Raw genomic sequence first — 22,723 nt, forward strand, 5'->3', positions numbered from 1 at the left:
GAATACTGGAAATTACCTAAGTGAAATTTAGTTAATTTGTTTTTCTATTAAGCAGATTTGAAATAGTATCCGGAAGGGCTATTTATTGTAAAGTACTCACCAATTCTGTAACAGTGATTAAAGAAAAGAAAAAAATGCTTTCATTCTGCCCAGTGCTAATTTTGTATGTTAAGGTCACAGCTCTTAGAGGGTTGGTAACATTTAATCTAGTGAGATATGTGAAATTTTAAAAAAAAATTGTTTTCAACAGGATCAACTGGGAATTTTTTTAGCTTTTGAACTTCTTTTAAGTGGTTTGGTTTTAATCCTTTAAAAATATTTTTAATAAATGCTATCAGAGAGTGAACATACGTATAATAGAGTACTTCTTGTTGCCGGTATGCTTTTGAGAACACTACACAAATAATCTTCCACTATGAAGTTGGGAGAGGAGCACACTGCAGAACTTTTTGTTCTGGTTAAGTGATACTGAAAATAACACTGACGAGGTCTCTGAGCAAGTGGGGATTTTTAGTTCAAACAGAGGCGATTAGACAAAGATGGAGCACGGTATCCTAGGCAAGATACAAATCTTTAAAGATGCGTGTATAGGAAGGAAACCCCGTTTGATTTTTAAAGCAGATATCAAGATGGGTGCTTTTCTTTTTTAACTTGCAAAAATCTCTTGAAAAGTCGGAGCAAAACTGTTACTTTCTCGCATATAAATACTGCAGGATACCCAGTGTTTTCTTCATTCAGCCTCCCACCCCAGGAATGAAAGGTACAGGGTTAAGATGCTACAAGTGAATTAAACGAACCATCAGCTTGGTAGAAAGCATAAGTTAAAAAAAAAAAAAAAAGCAAACCCAAAACAAAAACACGAGGATTTAAGCACAGATCTTTCGAGGCCTGCGTGCATCGACCAAATGCCTGAGTAAACCCTTGGGTGCTGCAGCGTGGATCCCCGGTATCTGTGGACCCGGAAAGCAGGAACAGATAGGGTGCCTCGCGCACTTAGGGGGAGTGGGCTCTTTTCTCAAGGAGCGAGCCGACGGGGAAGCACTTGGTGGTCCGGCGCGTGCGTCACAGCCCAGGACAGGCAACAAGTCCAATGTACAGTGGGCGCAGAGACGCGGCGAGGAGCCGCTGACTGGGGTTCGACTCAACCTGTCCTCTCCAGGAGCGCTCGCCCGCTCCGGACCGCCGGCCCAGGTTCCGGCCCTAGAGGGGCGCAGGCCCGGGGGTGCTTGGGCTGGGCCCCAGGTGAAGGGCGTCCGCACTGCTCCTGCGGCAGTCGTCGCTCTCTTCTCTCCACAAGTCGCGGGATCAGCCCGGCCCCGCGCCGAAGCTGCAGCTGTGACTGACGGAGTCACTGCCCCGCGCTCCCGAGCCGCCCCCTCCTCCCCCGCCACCCCCTCCCTCCCCGCACCGACACGTCATGGAAATACGGACGTCAGAACCTTCCAGCCAATCGCAGGCACCGACAGCAGGGAAGGGGCGAGCTGGAGGGGCGGGGGCAGCAACGAGCCGAAGCGCTCGGGGAAGGAAGAGAGGGAGGGGCGCGCGGAGGCGCGAGTCCCCGAGCTCCTCACTCTGGCCACCCTTTCCCCACCGCGCGGCAAGTTCTAAACGCCGGGCGCGCGCTCGCCTGCCGGGGACGCGCTCGCCGGGTCCTCCCCTTAAACGCCCTCTCGTTGCCGCTGGGCTCCCAGTCCCCGTCCGAGCGGCGCTTCCTCCGCGCGCGCGCGCCCGCCCGCCCTCAGGTTCCCCGCGGGCCGCGTCACGTGACCGCGCCCAGCCAAGGCGGCAGCGGCGCGAGCTTCGGCAGCGGTGGCAGTGGCAGTGGGAGCAGCTGCGCCGCCAGCGTGGAGCGGGAGGCGTGTGGGTGTGGAGAGAAGGGAGCGCCAGACCGGAACGGGTGAGCGTCCTCCTCCCTCTGCCTACTCCCGGCAATCTTGCGGGCCACTCGATGCAAGCGGCCCCTGCCCTGAGCTGCGCACAGCCTCCTCGTGCTTGGCCATCCTCTCTCTGGTGCCCGCGGGCCCCGCCCCGAACGGGTTGGGCTGCGGTGCTCACTGAGGGGGCTGCACCCCGCCCGCCGCTGCCGTTGCGGACGGCAGCGTGAGGCCGGCAAAGCAGCCCGTGCCGAGCGCGGCGCGCCCAGTGTGCGGCTTTGCGGAGCTGAGGAGGCGGGTCCTGCGGGGACGCGGGCGGCCACTCGGCGGCTGCCGGGCTCTGGGCGGGGGCCGGCCGGGCGCCGCCTCCTCCTCCTTCACCGCCGCCGCCGCCTCCTCGCAGTGCAGCGTGAGTAGGGAGCCCCGGCTGGTGGACGCCGAGCCTTTCAGCTCCACGGCCGCCTCATCCGAGAGGTGCAGCTGCACCTCCGCGTGGCGCCCTAAGTCCTACGAGCCGTCTGCGGACGCGCGGAGGACCGAGCCCCTGTTCTCTGCGCTTCCCGCTGCCCCTCGCTACCCCCCCCTCGACCCTTCTGCAGCCTCCCTTTCCTTTCCCCCTCGGAAAATGGTTCCCGCTGCCGCGCGAGGTGAGTGGCGGCCGCCGCCCGCCCGCGGTGGGGGTGGTCACCTGCGGGGGAGGCCGGGCGGAATCGGGAGGTGGTGGCTTCGCGGCTGGGGTCCTGACAGCTGGCTGCCGGGTAGACTGCGGGGCTTTCGAGAGAAGTTGGCGGGGGCCTCACAGGTTGTCTCCTGCTGGGGAATCTTAAAGGTGAGCGTGTTCTCGCCGCGCGCCTCAGCGCTAGGTCCAGCCTGAAGTCGCCGCCCCGGACCCGAGGGACGGTGCTCAGTGTGCCTCCTTGTCTACGCCCGCGGCTCTTTGACTTCACCGAACCGCCTTGGCCGCGCCACAGCCCATCCCAACACAGGTCGCCCCCGCCCCGGCGCGTGGTGACCTTGAGGGCAGCGGTGCCGGGCGCTCCCTATCCCTGCGCCCGGGGAGGGTCACCCCTTTAATCCCCTGCTTCAGCCCCCCAGACGCACTGCGGACGGGGAGCCGAGGGGCCCTCAACGGCCTCCGGCGGGGCTGGTTGATGGATGCATGTCAGACAGGACAGTGACTCCCGAGGAGTTGGAGGGCCTCCTCGCCTTTCTTCTCGTGTCTTTTCGTGTGGCCCCCCAGGATATTCACGGTTGCTTCCGATTCGTGTTTGTGGACTTAGTTTAAAAGAAAAAAAAAATCTTCTCCTCCCCTCTTTGGAAAGGATCAGTAAGGAAGAGGACGACATTTCAGTTGCGGGGGTGGTGGTGGGGTGTGCTCCCTTTATTCCATCCTGCAGGAGAATCACATAGCTAAGCTAGTTAGCGACCCCTGGGTCTGCGCCTCGGTCACTGGCCAGTCGGTCTCTGTGCGCATTTCATTCACCAGTTTTCTGCGGGACTCGCAGCGTTGGGAGTGCACTCATCCAGTGCGTGTAGCTTTGCTTGGCGCCCTGGCGAAGAGGGCAGGTCCTGGTCACAGCTGAGGGAGTCTGCAAAAACCTAGAGGGCTGGACCCTCCTCGGTACGCTGATTTTTGCCTATCCCCTAGGTTAGAGCGCTGCAGATAGCCACCTTTGGCTGCTTATGCACGCTACTTTACTGGATGTATTAATAATCTAATGGTTTCTGTTGGTGTTGATTGCTGTTCTGATAAATTAGTTACACGAATTTCTTCATACGTGTCTAGTTATGTGCATATGTCTTTGGCTGTCTGCCTTTCAACATGGAAGCCTTTGTTGTGCTTAACCTCCCCCACCTGAGGACAGTCTTACTTTAAAATAAGGCTCTGTTCAGCGTGGGTGTATTTTATAATAAGAAGTACTTGTAAGGGCCTGGTTTGTATGAAGCTCTCTTCGGGCATCCCTTTGGATGCTGGCCCACGTGAGTGAATGGAGGGCCTTCCCTTTCCCTGCCACTAGCCTTCCCAGGGGAGACTCCCTGTCCTTGTGTGTGGCCAGAGGCGGATTGGGGGGAATTAAGAGGGATTGGAGGAGAATCTGCTTTTTGTACTTGTGTTCCCTTCCCCCTATCTCCCCCCTCTTTCTTTTGAGTTCAAATTTGAAGTAAATAGAGACATTTTTTTCTTATCGGGAACCTTTGAAGGCTAATATGAAATGGGCTTTTTAAAGCCATGATTTCAGGGGGACGTTTTAGTTTCTACCTTGCTTTGGTAAGACAGTTAAATTGCTGTAATTAAGGGTGGATCTCTGTCCTGATTTTGGCTTGGGTGTAACTGCAAAGATCTTTGAAAAGTAACTGTTATTTCCTACCATATAGTCTGCAAAAGTGAGTCACATTCGGGTGAGTTGAGGACAGAGCGCCACCTTTAATTTTAAATTTCTTGATTTACTTTTATTCAAATGGTAAAAATTCAGAGTATGCCTTCTTAATTTTTATCATAGTTGTCATCTCTGACATCTCCATTTAAACATTATAAGGGGAAATTGTCTTCTGTAATTTCTTAAGTCTTTTGGAAGGAATTTCTTCAATTGTATGGAAATTATAATTTTTTAATTGACGCTTGTGATCTAATATAGCATTCTAAGATGAAGTGACAAACTGATTTTTATTTATGATTATGATAAAGTAATAGTCGTATTGGTAGTCTGGATCTGCTTAGGAATTAGAAGAAAAGTAATAGATGCATGTAAATAGATGTTTAAAGGTAGCTATACCACTACCAGCATTATAGTGGTTTTACAATATTTTGAGCTGCTGAATATTAACAGTTTCTAAAACAAACATGCAAAATCAGTGAAATTATTAACCTTGCTTGCATAAGGTGTAGTAATTTTTTGTTATCTTCCATCTACTTGCCTTTTATGGGTTTGCTCAGTTTTACAATTACTTGTTTTAAAGTAATACAAATGAGCACTTCTAAGAGGAGTACTTAATATTCAGTTTAATAAAGACCATGTTGGAAAAAGTGGTTTCTATATATGGCTTCTCTCAAGTTCAGAGCATATAAAAATAAAAGGAATTTTTCATGTTTAGAAAACAGATGCTGTAGTGACAGCTGAGTTGTTGTGATTTCCCTGCCTACTTGCTCCTTCCCTTTCTTAACTCTTTCCCAGATCAAAAATGTACAGGTACACTATCGCTTTAGGCACAACATACTTTTCAATTATTGTACTACAGCTGTAACATGAGGAAAAAAAAGTTTTAGCTCTCAAATAATGAATGAATTGACATGTGTATAATATCTAATATAATCTTAATTACAAACCACAAGATATTATTACCATTCTGTCTTCCTTCAAATTTTAATTCAGCACTTGTGATTTCTTCATAGACTACTGCAACGCATCAGCTGTTGATTGTAGGTAGATCTTTATTAAACAAAAACTAAGCCAAAAGTCTGTTTGAGATGAAAGATGGTTTATGCTCTTAGTATTACATGGTCTCTTTCAAGTGGAGGATTATGGCCCCAGGTAAAAGGACATTATTTAAGCTCTTGGGTTAATGCAGAGAAATTATACATTGTTACATATACTTTGATAGAATCCTTTATTTGGGGGGATTAAGTTTACTAATTTCCTTTGACAAACGTGTTAACTTCATTTTGGATCAAACTGTTATGTTAAAATGAGTTTTAAAAGGAATGGCCACCCAAAACTTTTGCGATATTGAACAACAACAAAAAGAGCATTTGCTATTTTTTGGTTTTATTTTGTATGTGTATACACAGTTAAAACTTACATTTTCACTTTTGAGTTTTGAAATTTTGTAATTAATGAAAAAAGCAATAAAAGGAATAAAGATTGACAAACAAACTTAAGATTTAAATTTTGCATATTGGATAAGAATGTTTATTGGATTCATTGAGAAAAAAATATTTTCTAGTAGGTGTCTATATAGAAAGGAACTAGTAGCTTATTGGAGAATTTTTTATAGAGTCTGAGATATCATTACAAGAAAAATTATATACAATAGTTTATAGGAATAATTTCAAAGAGAATTTGTTTAGCTTTTAGAAAGCTAAGACACAGTCATTAACAATTTTTATTATAGAAATGTCAAATGTCAGAAAGTAGACTGGCAAACTAACCATTTTTGACACCCTCATGGCTTGTGTAATTCCACTTTTATCTTCGCATAAGAAATGGATTTGTTATAAATGGGCATATAGGATAGAAAATGGACTTGAATTTTAATGTTTTATTATTTACCATTTACAGAATATAATGAATAGTGTTCAATATTTAATTGAATGTGAAAGATTCAATTTTATGTTCTGTATTGTTTAATTTTTTTGCTATTTTAAATATTTTAAATCAGGTGCCTACAGATAGCATTTCTCAAATTTTGTGTCTGAATACTTTATGGTAGTGATTTATGGAGTGCTTTACAGTTTTTGAGAATGTATTTGCATACTATCTCATTTGATTCTCACAATAAATAATCCTGTGAGATAAGTAAGATAGATAGTTGTACACCCCCACCCCAGTTAAAAGGATTTATGCAGGCTCTTAAGATCATTTACCTAGCAGCTAGATTAGCAAGAAATGAACTCTAGGTGGCTTCTAGTTTTACTTATTACTCTTCCCACTATACATGTTTATATAAATTTATGAAAGTTATGTAACTTTATGAAAAATCAGTTTCTGATTATAATAAACTCAATAGTGGAATATAAATAGATTGGGTTTATTTTTATAATCTAATCATCACTTATATTTGGCGTGATGCAAACATTTCATACCCTGATTTACTAATAACTGAGTAAATTAATTTGAACATATTTAAAATACTGTATTTTAAATTTTTTTTAAGTTAAGAATTTCATTTTCAAACACCTGTTGGTCTTTGAAATAAGTAGTAGAGATGTCTTAAATCTTAAGTTAAAAATAAAATGTTCTATACTAAAAATTTCTTCTTTTATTTCCAACTGTAATTTTTTATGCACTTGTTTTTCTGCCACGTTTATTACCTAAATCTTTTTGAAATATTAATCTGTTATGTAATGAAATTTAAAAGTTTTAAAAGATCCCCAAAGAGATTTTAGTTCCTGTAATTCAAAACTTTTGTTATAAATGTGACAGGGAAGGTAATGGTTCTTTAGCCTTAGTGTGGACAGGAAAACATTGCCCCTGCAATTCTGATTCAGCAGGTCTGGAGAGGGGCCCAGAAGTCTGCATTTTGAGAAATACACTGAATTTATAAGTAAGTTAGAATTATATAGTGGAGATGCCATTATTAAATCAGGAGGACATTATGGGTTTATTTTAGCATAATTAGAGCTTCCAAGCAGTTGTGCCTGTTTTAGCAAAGTTTGATTTATTTATTTGAATGGTTTTTGTGACAATCATAAAAGTGATAAATTGAAAATATTTCTGTTATCTGTGTGTGCAGTCTTTCAGAAGATCTGTGTAGTTATTTATTAAGCACTGTAAGCTTTTATAGAGGTTTTCTTTTCATGTCTTAATATTTACTGTCTCCAAAAGACCAATGCACAGTGTATCATCACAAAACTATATTTAGGCTTTAGTGTAGTTTTATTTATTTATTTTTTTGTTAGAGGAAAAGTCCTTCAAACCAAATGGACATAAGTCAGTGGATACATAGTCATCCTTTTTTAATATCAGTGAAAAAGCAGCTACTCCTTCAAAAACAACAGGTTGATGCTGAATGACCTTTCAAGAGCATTAATGTTAATAGACTAATTGATAGTTTACTAATCTGTGTATCAAAACAAAATTTAGTGCTGTTTCACTTAAAAATCTTAATAGTTTTTGTAGTTCATTAATCTCTTGTAAGGTTTATTTGATCTTTGTAGTTCATTTGATACTAATACTGTATCTCACTTATAGATTAACTGACATTAGTAATAATCCTATATAAGACCATTTTTAAGATGCAGTTGTTTTTACTTCATATATTACAATATAGTAAATAGCCTATACCTGTATTTAAAATATATTTTAAAATTAATTTCAAAATAGGTCCATCTCAAGAAACTGAACCTTTTTTTTTTGTTCTATCTGAAAAATTTAAGCTTGGTGGCTACACCTTACAGATTGTTAGGAATTATGGGTTATAATTTACTAATGATTGTGGAAATATGAATAAAGGTTTTTGCCAGAGACATTATGGGGAAACTCCCCCCCCCCTTTTAATGGTGCTTGGGGTTGAACCCAGGGCCTTGTGCATTGAGGCAATCATTCTACCAACTGAGCAATATCCCCTGTGCCCCTATATTCTCTTATAGCAATTTTCTTTTAATTTTTCCTAGGACAGTGTCAGCTCTGCTAAATAGCATGTGGTGTTTTTAGTTACCTGTTTGGTAAGAGTTTATGTGGTATTTATAAGTATAGTAAATTTCAGTAACATGGGTTCTTAAAATCTGGGATACCTGCTTTTTAAATTACTGTCACCTGGGCCTTTAGAGAAAAAATATAGTTTTTGAATGGACCAATGCTTGCTTACACTATGAAATATGAGATTACACTGTCTAACTGTAAACTGGTAAGACTACTGTACAAACTCAATAAATTCAAGAGTAAAGTTTGTTTTTTTTTCTGAAAAGTATATTTTAAAAAGGGTTTGATTGCTTAACCTTAAAGATGACTTTTTGAATAATTTTATTATTAGCAATATGATCTATTCATTTTATTAATCCAGGGAGTTCTCTCCCAGGAGGATTTTTAAAAAATAATCTTGTTCTTTCAAGAATTCTCAGATCTGCTACACTAATCTACCTTTCATATTTGTGCCAGAATTTTTTTGTTTTTATTTTTAAAATAGCCTACCTGCTGTCATTTCTTTACTAAAACTTCTAGTGGTTCTTCATTTTCCTTTTTTCAAAACAACTTGACTCAGAAGACCTTGTATAAAGGAGCATAGTATTTTCTAAAGAATCTTTAAAACACTATTTGTAAGAAATATTAATAGGAATTTTGTAGGGTAAAAGTAGCAAAAAAATAAAGTCTAGGATTTACTGATTTATGCAGTTTTCCCATTTGGGATTTCTTCAATGCTTTCATATGCTAATATGGACTGAATCTGTCCAAATGTTCAGTGTTTTCTCCCATTTCACAGACTACCTTTTAATGGAACATCTCACCTGTCAATTTGAATATACTGCCTAACCAGGATCACTACTTTGCACACCTCCAGGGGGTGCTATTCACATAGAATACAAGATTAGGTGTGTGTTCTGGAGATCAAGCTGTGTTGCATACTGCATTGCAGGTGGCTGCCCACTTGTCTGCTCTGGCAATTTTCTTTTCCCCTTTGCTGTGGCTTCATTTTTTTGTTTTTTTCCTCTCACCTCAGTCTTCTGGTCTGTCTGAATCTGACCATCCTTTAAAACTTAGAATTAGTCCACCTTTTTCAGTTATCTCTCATTAATTTTATTGGGATTTCTCGTATTTAGGCTGTATGCTTCCTGCATATTATTTCTCCTTTTGTCTTAGTTTCATTTATAGATGGTGTAGTTAAGATAAAACATAGGTTCTTGAGGATGTATAGATAGAATTTTATCCAACATACCTTCAGTTAGTATTTCTGCATGCTGATTGAGGAATTGGTCACTTTTTTTTTTTTTTACCTTTATTGTATTTATTTATTTACTTATTTTTATGTGGTGCTGAGGCCCGAACCCAGCACCTTGCACGTGCTAGGTGAGCGCTCTACCGCTGAGCCACAACCCCAGCCCCAATGGACACTACTTTTGTTAAGGTAAAGCACAGAAGGTTGAGGTAATTTCTCTGGGAGACTTTCTAAATCCTTTTCAACTTCCAACATTTTTTAACAGTGCTAATATGGGTTAATAAGGCAGTCTTATTTCTGGAGGGTAGCTGCATTTCATAGAAGGTTACTATGACAGTATTTAGCTCTGTATAGGAAATATTTTACCATTTCTGAATTTCAGTGTGGTAGTTAATTAGAGCACATTAGAATTTATTCTGATTGTAGTAAGTCAGTTGTAATAGCAGTTAAGATTTATATTTTAAAATGACTAATTTTGCTTTTTTTTCTTTTGGCTTATGCCATCTTTTTTGTTCATCAGGATTGATGTTATTGAGAGGTGCTTTTTGATTCTGTGATCCATTAGTACATTGTATGATGTAAAATGCCATAATTTGAAGCATATATTATGGTTTAAAATTTAAAATATGACATTTTTGTAGTTGCTATTTGTTAAGAGTATTGTTGGAGCTGTTTTAAAATGTTTCTTACAGGTACTTTATTTTTCTAAGAGGGTTCTCCTCTGTGAACTGAGAGTCAACTGTTAGCACATAACCTGATACAAAATCACTGGAGGCATCAGAAAGAAGGATAAGTGTGTGATCTGCTAAAACTTGAAGTCTGGTAATATGGATATTCTTCCACCTTTCTTTCATGGTTTAAAAAATAAAGCCTGTACTTTATCACTTATACTGAGTGTTTATGTAGTAAGCAGAATAGTAATTTTACATCAATTAATTTATATAAATTTAGTATATATATATCATCACATTAAAAATGCTTGAAAAAAATTAAAATGACTCTAAAGAAATTTTCCGTTTTTCCAGTGATTAGCACAGATGAAACTGTACAGGCACATTGTTATTGAGTGTTCTTCCAATCCATTTAGATTTTGTAGAGTTAATTGTTGATAAGGTATTATAGAAGACATTTTAAGACTTGATCCTGCTTTAACGTTGCAGTGACAATCATAATAAAATTGTTGGTCAGAGAGAAGCACAGAATTGGTTTTGTTAATAAAAAAAAGAAAAAGAAGTCTGAAGGCAACAATCAACAGAACCAGCAGAAGTAAAATGGATTAGAGCAGTAGGTCTTGATCTTTTACTGTAATACGGGCATATACTTAATTCATGCTCCTTGCTGATACCTAAAATCATGTGAGATTTTCTGTTCCTTTTTGTAATTCTTTATTTGTACTCATCGACAAAATGATGCTATAACTACTATTTTTGTTTGTTTGTTCTTTTAAAAAGTGACTCTTGAACTTCAGGTACTTTACTTTGGAAACTAATACCATGATGAAAAACTGCTGAGTGAAAGGGCCCCAGTGCAGATAGAGAACTGAAAACAGGAAAGGTCAGTCAGTGGAATGGGAAAGAAATGATGGCAAAGTTGAGGAAAAGGAGCTCCTCCAGCATAAAACTCAGTGTCCGGTATCAGAAAAATAAAGATGAATCAGCCTCTGTCTGCATACACAGTGGTTTGAGGTGAAAAAAATATTTGCCTTTCAGATTAAACCCACTGTTTTTATATATGTAGAATACCGGAATGTGTTGGATTTTTCTTTCACCCTTGGTTCTCTTTCTGAAGTCTTCCATAAACTAGGAATGCCTGCCTTCCTTAGAGCCTGTATACCTTTATGATATTCCTATTATGTGATTGGATCTAAAGCTTTTGCTTTTGTTTTTTTCCTCTGTGGTATCTTATGGTCTCTTCAGATATAAGTTTTGTCTTTGCCACTGAAAACCCTAGTGGCCTTGAGTAAATAAATCACTTTGATTTCTTACCTCCTGAAAAAGTACAGAGTTGTTTTTTTCTTTTTTAATTAATTTTCTTTAAGTTTGGCTTTCAAAAATCTTTTTAGATTCACAGCATATTCCCACCTCCATTTGTCAACCATTTAGTTTTAAATTATTAGCTTTGTCTTTTAATTTTGTCTTTTAACCACCTTATCTCCATTTGAGTTTCCATCTGTAATATGCTGTTTCATTCATGAAGATAAATATATCTATTCAATAAATATATTTATTGAAAAGCCAAATTATCTCAAATTTTTCAGTTGAACAAGTAGTATATAACTGGCAATTTAAATTGGTTTTCTGCCAAACTTACTAAAATGAGAGTAAGGGAATCCTTTAAAAAGTTATATATCCATAAGGAAGAAGAGAAACGTACTCCAGAATTTTGAGAGAAGCTGGTTTAGTAGACTCAAAAGCTGAATTTTAAGCCAGTAATGAAAAAGTCTAGTAGCTGTTCAAGTTTACAGAATTCCCAGAAGACTCAGAGTTGGGAAAAATGAGGTGCTTCATGAAGAGGTGACAGTGGGGCTACATCTAGAGAAATGATTGAAAATTGAATAATCTATTACCCAGATCCCTTTCCCCTCTATGTGTAAACCCATGTCCCCTCTGCTCCCATCTTTGCAGAAGGCTGGAGGAGGAGGAACACTATTTAAAACCAACGTACCACACTGAAGGCTTGAATGAGAGTTTACAAATCCCCAGGCTTCTCACCTCACTCAGTTGTTAGAATGCTGGACAGAATAGAATTCTCTTTCGGAATATTTTCCAGCTCAAGGGAAAAGACAAAAATTCTGACATGTATTTGTCTCCAAAGAAAGTATTTTAATCAGTTTACCCTATGGTGAAAGCCATAGTTAGAAAGACACACATTTAGGTCCAGAACTTCCATTTAGCTTATTTGTGTCCTGTTCTTTTCTCTTACATTAAAAAAAAAAACGTTAAAGCTTCATTAAGGTATAACTAATATATAATAAATGTCCATGTATTTAAATTAAAAAGCTTGAGATTTGATGTATGTTTATTCCAGTGAAATCACCATCACAGTCCATTAAGTTTTCTCTTAAAAATGTCTTTGTGCCTCTTTATCTTCTCCTCAAAGTTTCCTGTTTCCTCCTCCCCTCCTCAAGTAACCATTATTCTGCTGTCCATAATAGATTAATTTGAATTTTCTTGAATTTTTTTTTTATATGTGGAATCACAATATGTGCTCTTTTGTAGTCTGGCTTTTACTTGGCCTAATTACTTTGAGATTCATCCATATTGCTTCTATTAGTAGTTCATTCCTTCTTACTGCTGATAAGGATGTTGTGGTAAAGATATATCACAGTTTGTTAATCTATTTACCTGTTGATGGACGTTTTGGTTCTAGTGTAGTCTTTCCTTACTGAATTATAATTTCTTTATATATTCTAGATAAAAGAACATTGGGAGGTATTTGTATTTGTTCCAGTGGAAGAAGGAAAAATAGTAGTGAAAGATTTATACGAGTCCTCAAACTGGAAAGTCAAGCAGGAGCACTGCTAGGATTATTTGTAGAGATGGAGTTAGGTACTTTGTTAACTTTACATTGCTGTAATAGAATACCTGAAGACAATCAACTTTGAGGAAAGCTTTAATTTGGTTCAGTTTCAACGGTTTCAGTCCATGTTTTGTTGGGCCTGTTGCTTTGGGTCTGTAGTGAGGCAGAAGGTCTTGATGGAAATGTGGTTCACTTCATAGCAGCTGAGAAGCAAAACGAAAGGAGAAGGATCCAGGGTCCTAATGTACCCTTCAAGGGTATACCCCTCATGACCTAACTTCCTCCTCCTAGGCTCCACCTCCTAAAGGTGTAGTAGCACTTTTAGGTAGCTCTACCTCCCGGTAGCACCACAGACTGGTTGGAAACTAAGCCTTTAGCACATGTCCCTTGGGGGAGCATTTAAGATCCAGAACATAGCAGGTGCTAAAATGAAAAGTAAAGGACTTGAAAGTACTGTTTCTGGTTGGCTGTGAGTGAAAAATGAGTTAGTGATGTTAAGAGGACTGCCAGTATTCAAACTAACAATAAAAAAGCTTTGTAGATCCTTTTCTCTAAACAAACTTTGTGGGTATATAAGTAAAACGAAAAAACAACAGTAGCAATGAAAAACATGAAACTAAAACTGAACATGTGTATGGAATAAGTTGAAATGTGTGATAGCCCAAATGTCACCTGTTATATGTTTCTGCATTCTTGTGCAGCTTTGATGTACAATTCTATTATTTTGTGTAAAATAATTAAAATGAAAGCATAATTAAATGAGACTCTACAGACAACTTAAGGTCTTTCTTTCTTTGATTTCTCCTTTAAGTCCTTCCCTACTTTGCAAGTTCAAATTCCTTTATTATGAATTTGGTTGTCATTTTGATTTCTTAAATATGTTTTAAAGCTGGTCTATTTTTCTATTAGATGCCATGAAAAATAGGCCCACTCTAGTTATTTTGACTAGATAAAAGGAACTTGAAATTACTGAATAATGAACCTATGTAGCTGCTTTCTATTTTCTAGGTATTTTTCTAAGTAATTTACAAATATTAACCCATTTAAATGGGTTCTGTGGGCGAGATTCTCTACAGAAAAAGATGAAAAGGTTTATAAATGGTTTTAAAAGGCTATTCTAAAATATATTTACTTTTTACTAACTAAAAGTGTAGCAACACTGATTGTATACTGTTTAAAAAATACAACACAATATAAAAGTGAAATGATTCTCTCAATCATACATTCAAGAAATAGCTAGGCTTAACATTTTAATTAAATGTTAAATTTTTAAAAAATGTGTTCTATAAAAAATTGTACATATTGACATTCTTAAGATCATATGGGTATAATTATGTGCCTTAGGAAAACTTTGTATCATTTTTTTCAGACATTTAAATTTTTTAATTAACATTATCTTAATGAGCATATTCTATTTCATGGTCATTCTCTTTCTATTGTATGTTTTGATTTTAATTTTTCTGTTACTCCTCCAGTATGCATCTTTATTGTTTAATATGTTTTATTTGTAATTACTGGGTTTAAAGGATTTGGGTGATATGACCTTTTGATTAGAATTTTCCTTCAGGCTCCCTCTGGCCAAGTTTTTGATCTTTGTCTTTTCTTGCTATGTATATATAACAGTGTTTCCTATCCACCCTTGAGTCTGTGTTCTACTTTCTTAAATTCTCATTGCACTTTTAAAAATTGTTGTTTGCGTTTTTGACACTTCCATGAGATGTTCAACTTGAGAGCAGGGACTGTTAAGCTTTCTATCACTCATCCTTGGCACAGTGCCCTATTTATACCTGTGATATTCTTAATGACTCTTGAATTAACATCTCGTGCCTTCAGCTTGATCCATTGACACTGGACTCCAGTAAAATGCTTCTTTTGTCTCTTCTTAGAAAATGTAATATGCTTGGGGTGAGAATTTTTCTGCAGGTACTGTTTCTTTTAACTTTGAGTTGAATGATGTGTCAGCTGAATGATGCAACTGAAAATGAGAAATATTTTGTTATAACTATGATATGTAAATTTCTTTACTGAAACAAAGAATTTCATCACCCCTGTTTGTGGGAAGGAACATACTAATAAATAGAGAAGAATGCTTAGAGGAAGCTAAGTTACTGTTAGTTCAAAATGCCAATGAATAATTAAGCAATTTTTGTAAAATGCTTTCTAACAGGATAATGTACTTGTCTTCTTCTTCTTGTTCTCCCTCCTCCCCCATAAAAGAGAACTCTACAGAATGTTAACATCTAAACTTTTAAGTGCAATTCTACATTAGGGTTAATCCAAAAAAATTATGGGGGAAAAATTAATTATTAATTCATAAGACTTGAGGGAAGTTTCAAGGTGTTCTGGTAGGATCTTCCTATGACATTATATCTGATTTTTTGTCAGCCTTCAGATTTTGAGTGAAAAATTGAAGATTTCAAATCAATATGTTCTTTTAAAAGATACTCACATGATCTTTTTGCTAGACAGAAATGACTGCAGCCTGCTGAGATGAGATCCTGCTATTCAGAGCCTTAAGTCAGCTTCACTTGGTGTGTCCAATGTTCCCTCTCAGTTTCCTTTTTTTATGAGGTGATTCATCAGGTGCTGCGTGCTTCCAGGAACCAGTGTAAGTGTGTATACATGTGCCCTTCCTGGTCCTTGATCCCTGCCTATAATGAAAGGGAGATGTATTGTTTCCAGCTGTTTTTACACAAATTAAGAGGTATTCTGGAATCTGCTACCATTATTTTTTATGGTAATCTCTGTCTTGTCTGTATTACATGTAAAGTGTTTTGCAAATGGCATTGAATTTTGCTTATATTTCTGCACATAGTCTAGATGCCCAGTTAGGCAGTTAGTTCTGGGTGTGTGAGTCTTGGGCTCTATGATGATTTTTGTCCTAAAAGGAGGGAAGACTCCTCCTTTGAGAAGATTCTTTGCCATTTTCCTCCAATACATTCTATATTAAGTAGCCTCATAAAACATCCCCAGGAAGTCAAATAAAGAAATTTTGAGTGATTGGGGGTGGGTGGATATAGAAAGATTACAGTTTAACACAGAATTGTGATTGTACACAAGTTTGGGCTCATCATTGAAGGTCACAGAGGTTATAGTGGCCTTAGTACTTTAAAGTAAGATGACAGCTGCAGAAGAATTGTATGTGATGGGGGAGAGAAAAGAACAGATTATTTAGTTGATTGGAATGTTTTTACATTTAATTGGTAGATAGATGTTTATATATACATATTTGAATATTAAGGCAGGTTTTTCTTCTCTCCTTAAGTGATTTTTCGTAGTTACTTAGAAAAGTTACAGGTGTAAATGATGAAATGTACCAAATTAACCATACCATGACATTCTCCTCATTGAGGTCAGTGAAAACCAGTCGTCTGTTTTGAGGGATGCACTTAGTGGAGTAATTGACATTCAGAATGAGAAGAAAGGAAAGAAGCAAAAATAGAAGAAGAGTGGGAAGAGGTGACAGATAATTTCTCCACTAGCCTGAGGCTGTTATTTATCCAGTTTCCTGAACCGTGTAAAACAAGTAGAGAACCAGGAAATTGGCAGAAAAGCATTCTAAGAAGCCAGAAGTTCCTTTATCAAAACTCTTAATGTCTGATTGCACTTCAGGTGTTATGTTGTATATTTACTCATAGTTCAGATACATTTCTTTTAACATTTTGATACCTGGTTTCCTAATACTTTGCAAATGAGAGAGCAAATTTTAGAAACCTCTGGTTATTTAGGCAAGCAGAAGTACCAAAAGAAAGATTTGAAAATTGATATCTTGGTGGTATAAAAGATTTTTTTTAAATAAAAATAAGAATTTATAAAATTTAATAGTCAAGGACAATTTGTTTGAAAAAAAAAAGACTCTTTCTGCCCTTCATATTTTGGAATGCCTTCATCTGTACTAGTCATCTTTTATAACTCACCATGAAACTTCTTCATGAAGCCCTCCTGACCTCTCCAGAAAATTAGAAGCTTCTCACTTAGTACCTATTGAATCAGTGTGTGTCCAGTTAGATTCAGCCTCTAGTACTGTCCTTTTCCTGTTGTCACAAGGATTGCCTCGTCATGCCAGGAGTTCTTGGTGTCTTACAGACATGTGCAGCCTGTTAATTGCCCTGTGCCTCTTGCATGTCATACTCCTGCTGTCTAAATTCTTCTTATTACAAAACTCTGTTCATCATTCAAAACCTATTTTAAAGGTCATTTCATCGATAAGCTGTTACCCCTTGCTTCCTTAGGCAGGGTCCTTTTGATCTCTATATTGCCATTGCTTTTGTATTAAATCAGTATTTCCTTGATTCTGAAACATCAGGTAGAAGATGATTGGTTTGTTTAATAATAGTTGTGTGTGTGGTGAGATTTAAATATGCATGCAGAAATATGTTTAGTAATAGACACAAGCATATTCTACTCTCTTTTTCTTTTTTTCCAGAGGTTTTCTGGAGTCAACTTTATTTTGTTTTTTTAACCAATAAATAAAAACATAAAAGTTGTATATATCAACAGGGTACCATCTGCTTTCTTCAATTAAAAAAAATCTATCTAAGTCTTTCTGATTTTAAGTAAACTACATCATTTTAACCATGGATTAAGAATAACATCATGGTAGTATGCTTTTTATAATCTGTTTTGTGATCTTACCCACCTTAATACTTTTACAGTGGACCTATAACTCTGAAATTTAAGAAAGTATCTAGATTTTGTTTGAATTCCCTCTTGGCTAATCTCAGTTTATTTATTTATTTTTTTAATTGTGGATTTTAAAATTTTTATTTTTGTCTCGAGTGTAATAGTGACCAAGAATGCTAATGTATATAAAGGAAATGCTGTCTTTCCTTAGTGTGAAAAATCTGTCATTCTTCTTAGAGTTGGCAGATTCTGCTCCCTTTAATTGCCTTGTCTGACTTAAGACAGTCAATCTATATGTTAACTAGCTTTTGGTTTCTGTATTTTCCTTAATTGTAGACATCTAAAAGAAAGATTTTAAATAAAAATTTAGGGATTCAAATTCCTATGGACTCAACATAGAAATAGGGGTGGAATTTCCTATTTTAGGGGCCAAGAATATTAGGAAGTGGAAAGATTTTTTTGAGCCACGGAAATACAATATTTCTAAAATACCTTTTATTATATTAAATTTATCCATCTGCAAGTCTGTCCCCTGAGATGGACTGAGTTCTTCAAAGTCTGGTTGGTGTTTGTTGTATACTCGGGACCTAGAAGAATTCTTCATGTATTATAGGTCTTAAACTCTGTGATATTAATTATGTTTGATTTTTAAAAATTGTCCAAGGTAATTTTGTGATATGTTGGCATGGATTTTTATGTAAAATATCTAAGATAAAGTTTCTGCCTTGATAAGGATATTTCCAAATATCTGTAATCCAATACTGCTGAACAAATAAGTGCTTTTGACATGAAGAAGAGTTTGAGTATTATACTAATAATAGCGACAGACTTCAGACCTTTGCTTTAGTTTAAGAAAATGGATTTGGCTTACCGGCTTTGGTATTTCAGGTCATGAGGATAAAGAGTGTGATTTTCTTTTAAGGTTAAAAGACTGTCAGAAGCATGTTACATGTAACAGTTGGTGTCATTTAATCTGTGCAGCAGCCTTCCCGATAATGTGATGCTTCCTTGCTCTATAGACAGAAAAATAAGTCACTTTTCTTCTCCAAGTGCCCGGTGGCAGAAAAGCCTTTAGGTCAGTTCTCTAGTCCACTGCTTTTTCTGTCGTAGCTATGTAGTAGTGTCCCTGGCATGTTAGCAGAAGTTTAAAGTAATGTTAAGAACTAGATTTTTCCCCCTTTTTCTTTTCTTGGGATTCTGTTTTTTCTTGGATGATTCTTACAGTGTTTGCCTTCACCAAATAAGTATCAATGAAAAATGCTAGGGATTTGATTTATTCTTAGTGATTCTAAATATTGACTGTATAAGGAGAGATTTAAGTCTAGTTCTTCTTTGGTTGTAGGAAGATTGTATCACGCATTTAAAGTGAAATACAAGCAATGGATACTTGATGTTATCCTGATATCTTTTTTTTTTTTGAGAGAGAGAGAGAGAGAGAATTTTAATATTTATTTTTTAGTTTTCGATGGATACAACATCTTTGTTTGTATGTGGTGCTGAGGATCGAACCCTGGCCGCACGCATGCCAGGCGAGCGTGCTACCGCTTGAGCCACATCCCCAGCCCTGTTATCCTGATCTTAAAGGGAGAACTTACACTATCAGAGATATTAGCAGAAAATGGTAATTGTTGATTAAATGTGGTATTTTTACAATACTGGGGGGAAAAGTGAAGGTCTCAAGTAGAAAAACATAACACTCGAGATCCTAGAAAGCATGCAGTGTCAAAACTAATAAATAGTAAATTTAAATGGCAAAACATGTTTATTAGTTTAAAAACAAGTAGGTTTCTATTGAATTCATCTCATGAGAATTAATAACTCATTTAGTTTTAAAGTGTTAACATTCTGGGGCTTGGATTGTGGCTCAGTGGTAGAGTGCTCACCTAGCCCGTGTGAGGCGCTGGGTTTAATCCACAGCACTGCATAAGAATAAGTAAATAAAACAAAGATATTGTGTCCAACTACAGCTAAAAAAATTTTTGTTTAAATGTTAACACTCTGAGTTTTAAAAAATGTTGCCTTTCAGTTACTCTGGAAATTTCTGTGGTCATTTTTGAGTGAACATTTCTATAACATACAGCATGTGAGCCATCCACATTATTAATGAGACTTATTTACAAAATTACTCTTGGTGATAACAGCTTCAAAAAGATGAAGACTTGCTATCATTGAAGATATTTTCTTTAAAAAGTACCCCTGGTTTTCAGGAAAATTTCAAAATAAGAGTAAAGATGTTTTAAGTCATGGCAGCCTTCTTAGGATGATATAAGGTAATTAATTTTTGTTGGAAAATAAACATTTATTAGGCTGTATGTATTTTGATGTATACTTAGAATATCAGTGATTACTTTGTGTTACGTAGTAATAAACACCATCAAGAAGAGAATCTATAATTTATCAGATGCCTCGTAAATTCTTAGTAAAAAGAATCCAAGCACCCAGAAAGCTCATCACAGGGGTTTTCACACATTTTATGCTTGAACTAGAGAACAGTAAAGTAAGTTCATATGAATTCAAAAAGTGAAGCTGGGTGCAGTGGCGCATACATGTAATCCCCAGTGGCTTAGGAGGCTCAGGCAGGAGGATGGCGAGTTCAAAGCCAGCCTTAGCAACTTAGTGAGGCCCTAAGCAACTCAGTGAGACCCTGTCTCTAAATGAAATACAAAAAAGGGCTCGGAATGTGGCTCAGTGAATGTGTGCTCCTGGGTTCAATCCCTAGTACCAAAAAAAAAAAAAAAAAAAAAGTGAATTCCAGGTTTGTCATATATGATCCATATGAATTTAGTACAAACCCTCATAACTTCTATATTTAGTGTTTTACAATGACATTTAATATTTAGAAAATTTTTGCTAAACTTCTGTGTTCATAACACTTGTGTGTACTGTATTTGGAAAGTGATGAAGCTGAAGATACAAAAGGAAAAAAAATTGTCTCCCAAACTGGTTTACAATGTTAGGTAAAATAAAACTAAAAGTAGTGCTATAACAAAGAAGATGTAAGGATTATGAAATGATACTACATGTGGACTGAACATGTGTAAATCACCTTAGTACTGCAAATTGGGAATTTGATATTTTTAGTTTTCCTCTTAGAGGTATAATGGTTATTAGTCTGGGCTGGGAAGACAGGCCAGATGGAAAAGGCTTCCAATATTTTATATGTGTGGTAAGTTGGGAGACCAGAGCAAGCTGAAGCCCAGCTATAGGGAAACCAGTTGCCTTCTGAATCAAACAAAGATTAAGTTATCATTAGTGTTCAATCTACTTTTAAAAATTGATTCTTTTAAAACTAGTAATTTATAATGATAGGAAATCAGAATCAGGTTGCCAATGAATAAATTTCTTTTAGTATAAGTGTCCCAAATATTACATGGGACATACATGGAACTCAAATTATTTTTGATTATCTGAAATCTTAAATTTTAACTAGGTATCCTGTATTTTTTTACTTAATAGCCCTTTTAGTGCCAGACAAGATGGGCAGTGACAGGGCATTGAAGCTTTTGTCTGTATTGGAAAACAGCAAACCTGAAATGTAGACCAAGTTTTTTAAAAGTTACCAGTGTTGAAAACAAAAATTTGAAGAACATGTATTCATTGCCAATCAGAATGGACATGAGGTTTTTAGAGTCAGGATGGCAACAACTGAAATCAATACAATGAACAATCTGAATCATTAAAATAAATGTGATAATGAATCTAAATTGTCACTCTGATTGAGGTTTCTTTATGTGTATTTTCTGTTAGAGGAATCTAAGCAAAAAATACAAATTGCTCTAAGCCCATGCAATGAGAACACTAATGATTTTGTACTTGGCCTGTGAGATGTAATGAGTTTACAACATTTTGAGGTAGACAAAGAATTTTAGAACTAGAAAAGATCTTAGAGAACCTGGTGCAATCATTTGTTTTATAGATGAGAAAACTAAGACCTAGGTACACTGTAACTTATCCTTGGTTCACTGCTGTTCTGTATGCAACTCTTCTATGTTTGGACATTTATAAAGGTAGTTCCCAGCATTTTGAAGTCATAATTAATGCTCTAATGAATACCTTTCTATTTATGTATTTATGTATTTTTGTATTTCTAAGGTATATCTTCACAGTAAATTCTTGGAATTGGAATTTCTGGGGTGCAGGGTAAATTAACAATATATTTTTTTAACTATTGTCAAGTTCCATTCCAGAGTGATATGCTATCTTTCGGTTTTCTATTGCTGCATAACAAATTACCCCAAACTTAATTGTGTAAAACAGTTGTTTTACTATGCTTCTAGATTCTTGGTCAGAAATGTGGATAAGAGATAGGTCCATGGTGTCTAGAGTTTTTCTTGAGAAGTCTCAACAATTAGGGGAGACTAGAATTGTATGTCAACTTCTTTACTCACATCTGGTACCCAGGCTGGGATGACTGACACTGGGCTCAGACTATCAACCAGAACATGTACATGTGGACTCTCAGTGTAACCTGGACTTCACAGATTTGCTACTTGAGTTCTGAGAGGACTTACCAGGAGAGTGAACGCTCCAGACAGAAGCTGGAGTACCTTTTATAATCTAGCTTCATGTCCCAAAATGTTCCTCTTATGGAACTCTATCGAGTGAAGCAGTCACAAGTCTGCCCAAATTAAAGGGTAGGGGTATAGACTACATCTCTCCTTGTGAATATGTCAGAAAATTTGCAAGCAAATTTTAAAACTGTTGTATGATATGTTGCTGGTGAATTGACTTTCTTCAAAGCCTTGAAAAATAGTACATACTTTAGCTTTTGGATTTTTATTAATGTAATTGATAACAAATATTTCAGCATAGTTTTAATTTACATTTCTCTTATGAGTGAAATTGGACATTTTTCCCTACTGTTTTTACATTTTGATGAGTTTTTGTGACTTTTAATCCATCTTCTTTATTTAGGATATTTGATCTTTTGTACCTCAAATTTTTTTTAATGTGTTAGGGAAATTTTCCATGTTCCTGTGATACTAGTAATACTTTCACTAAATTTGTTACCTATTTCTTGACATTGCTTATGTTGTGTTACAAAGAATGAATAGATCGGATTTTATATTTATCTAAATGATTGTTCAGTAGTTGCACAGTCTGAAGAAAAGTTCATT

General features: G+C 37.3%; 1 protein-coding gene across 5 annotated transcripts in view; it reads left to right on the top strand.

Moving 5' to 3' along the window:
- The first annotated feature begins 1,425 nt into the window (after positions 1–1,425).
- Atp2b1 (ATPase plasma membrane Ca2+ transporting 1) overlaps positions 1,426–22,723 on the top strand; it is a 105,228-nt gene continuing 83,930 nt past the window's right edge. For 3 of the 5 annotated variants that reach the window (XM_026399031.2, XM_026399056.2, XM_026399060.2), the window contains exon 1: positions 1,427–1,897. The gene's annotated coding sequence lies outside the window, so the exon portion shown is untranslated. Of the gene's footprint in view, positions 1,898–2,270; positions 2,522–22,723 lie in introns of those variants that run through there. The other 2 variants (XM_026399066.2, XM_026399040.2) reach the window with 2 other exon arrangements.

Source organism: Urocitellus parryii, chromosome 5 (assembly GCF_045843805.1).
Source record: "Urocitellus parryii isolate mUroPar1 chromosome 5, mUroPar1.hap1, whole genome shotgun sequence".
Taxonomy (NCBI): Eukaryota; Metazoa; Chordata; class Mammalia; order Rodentia; family Sciuridae; genus Urocitellus; species Urocitellus parryii.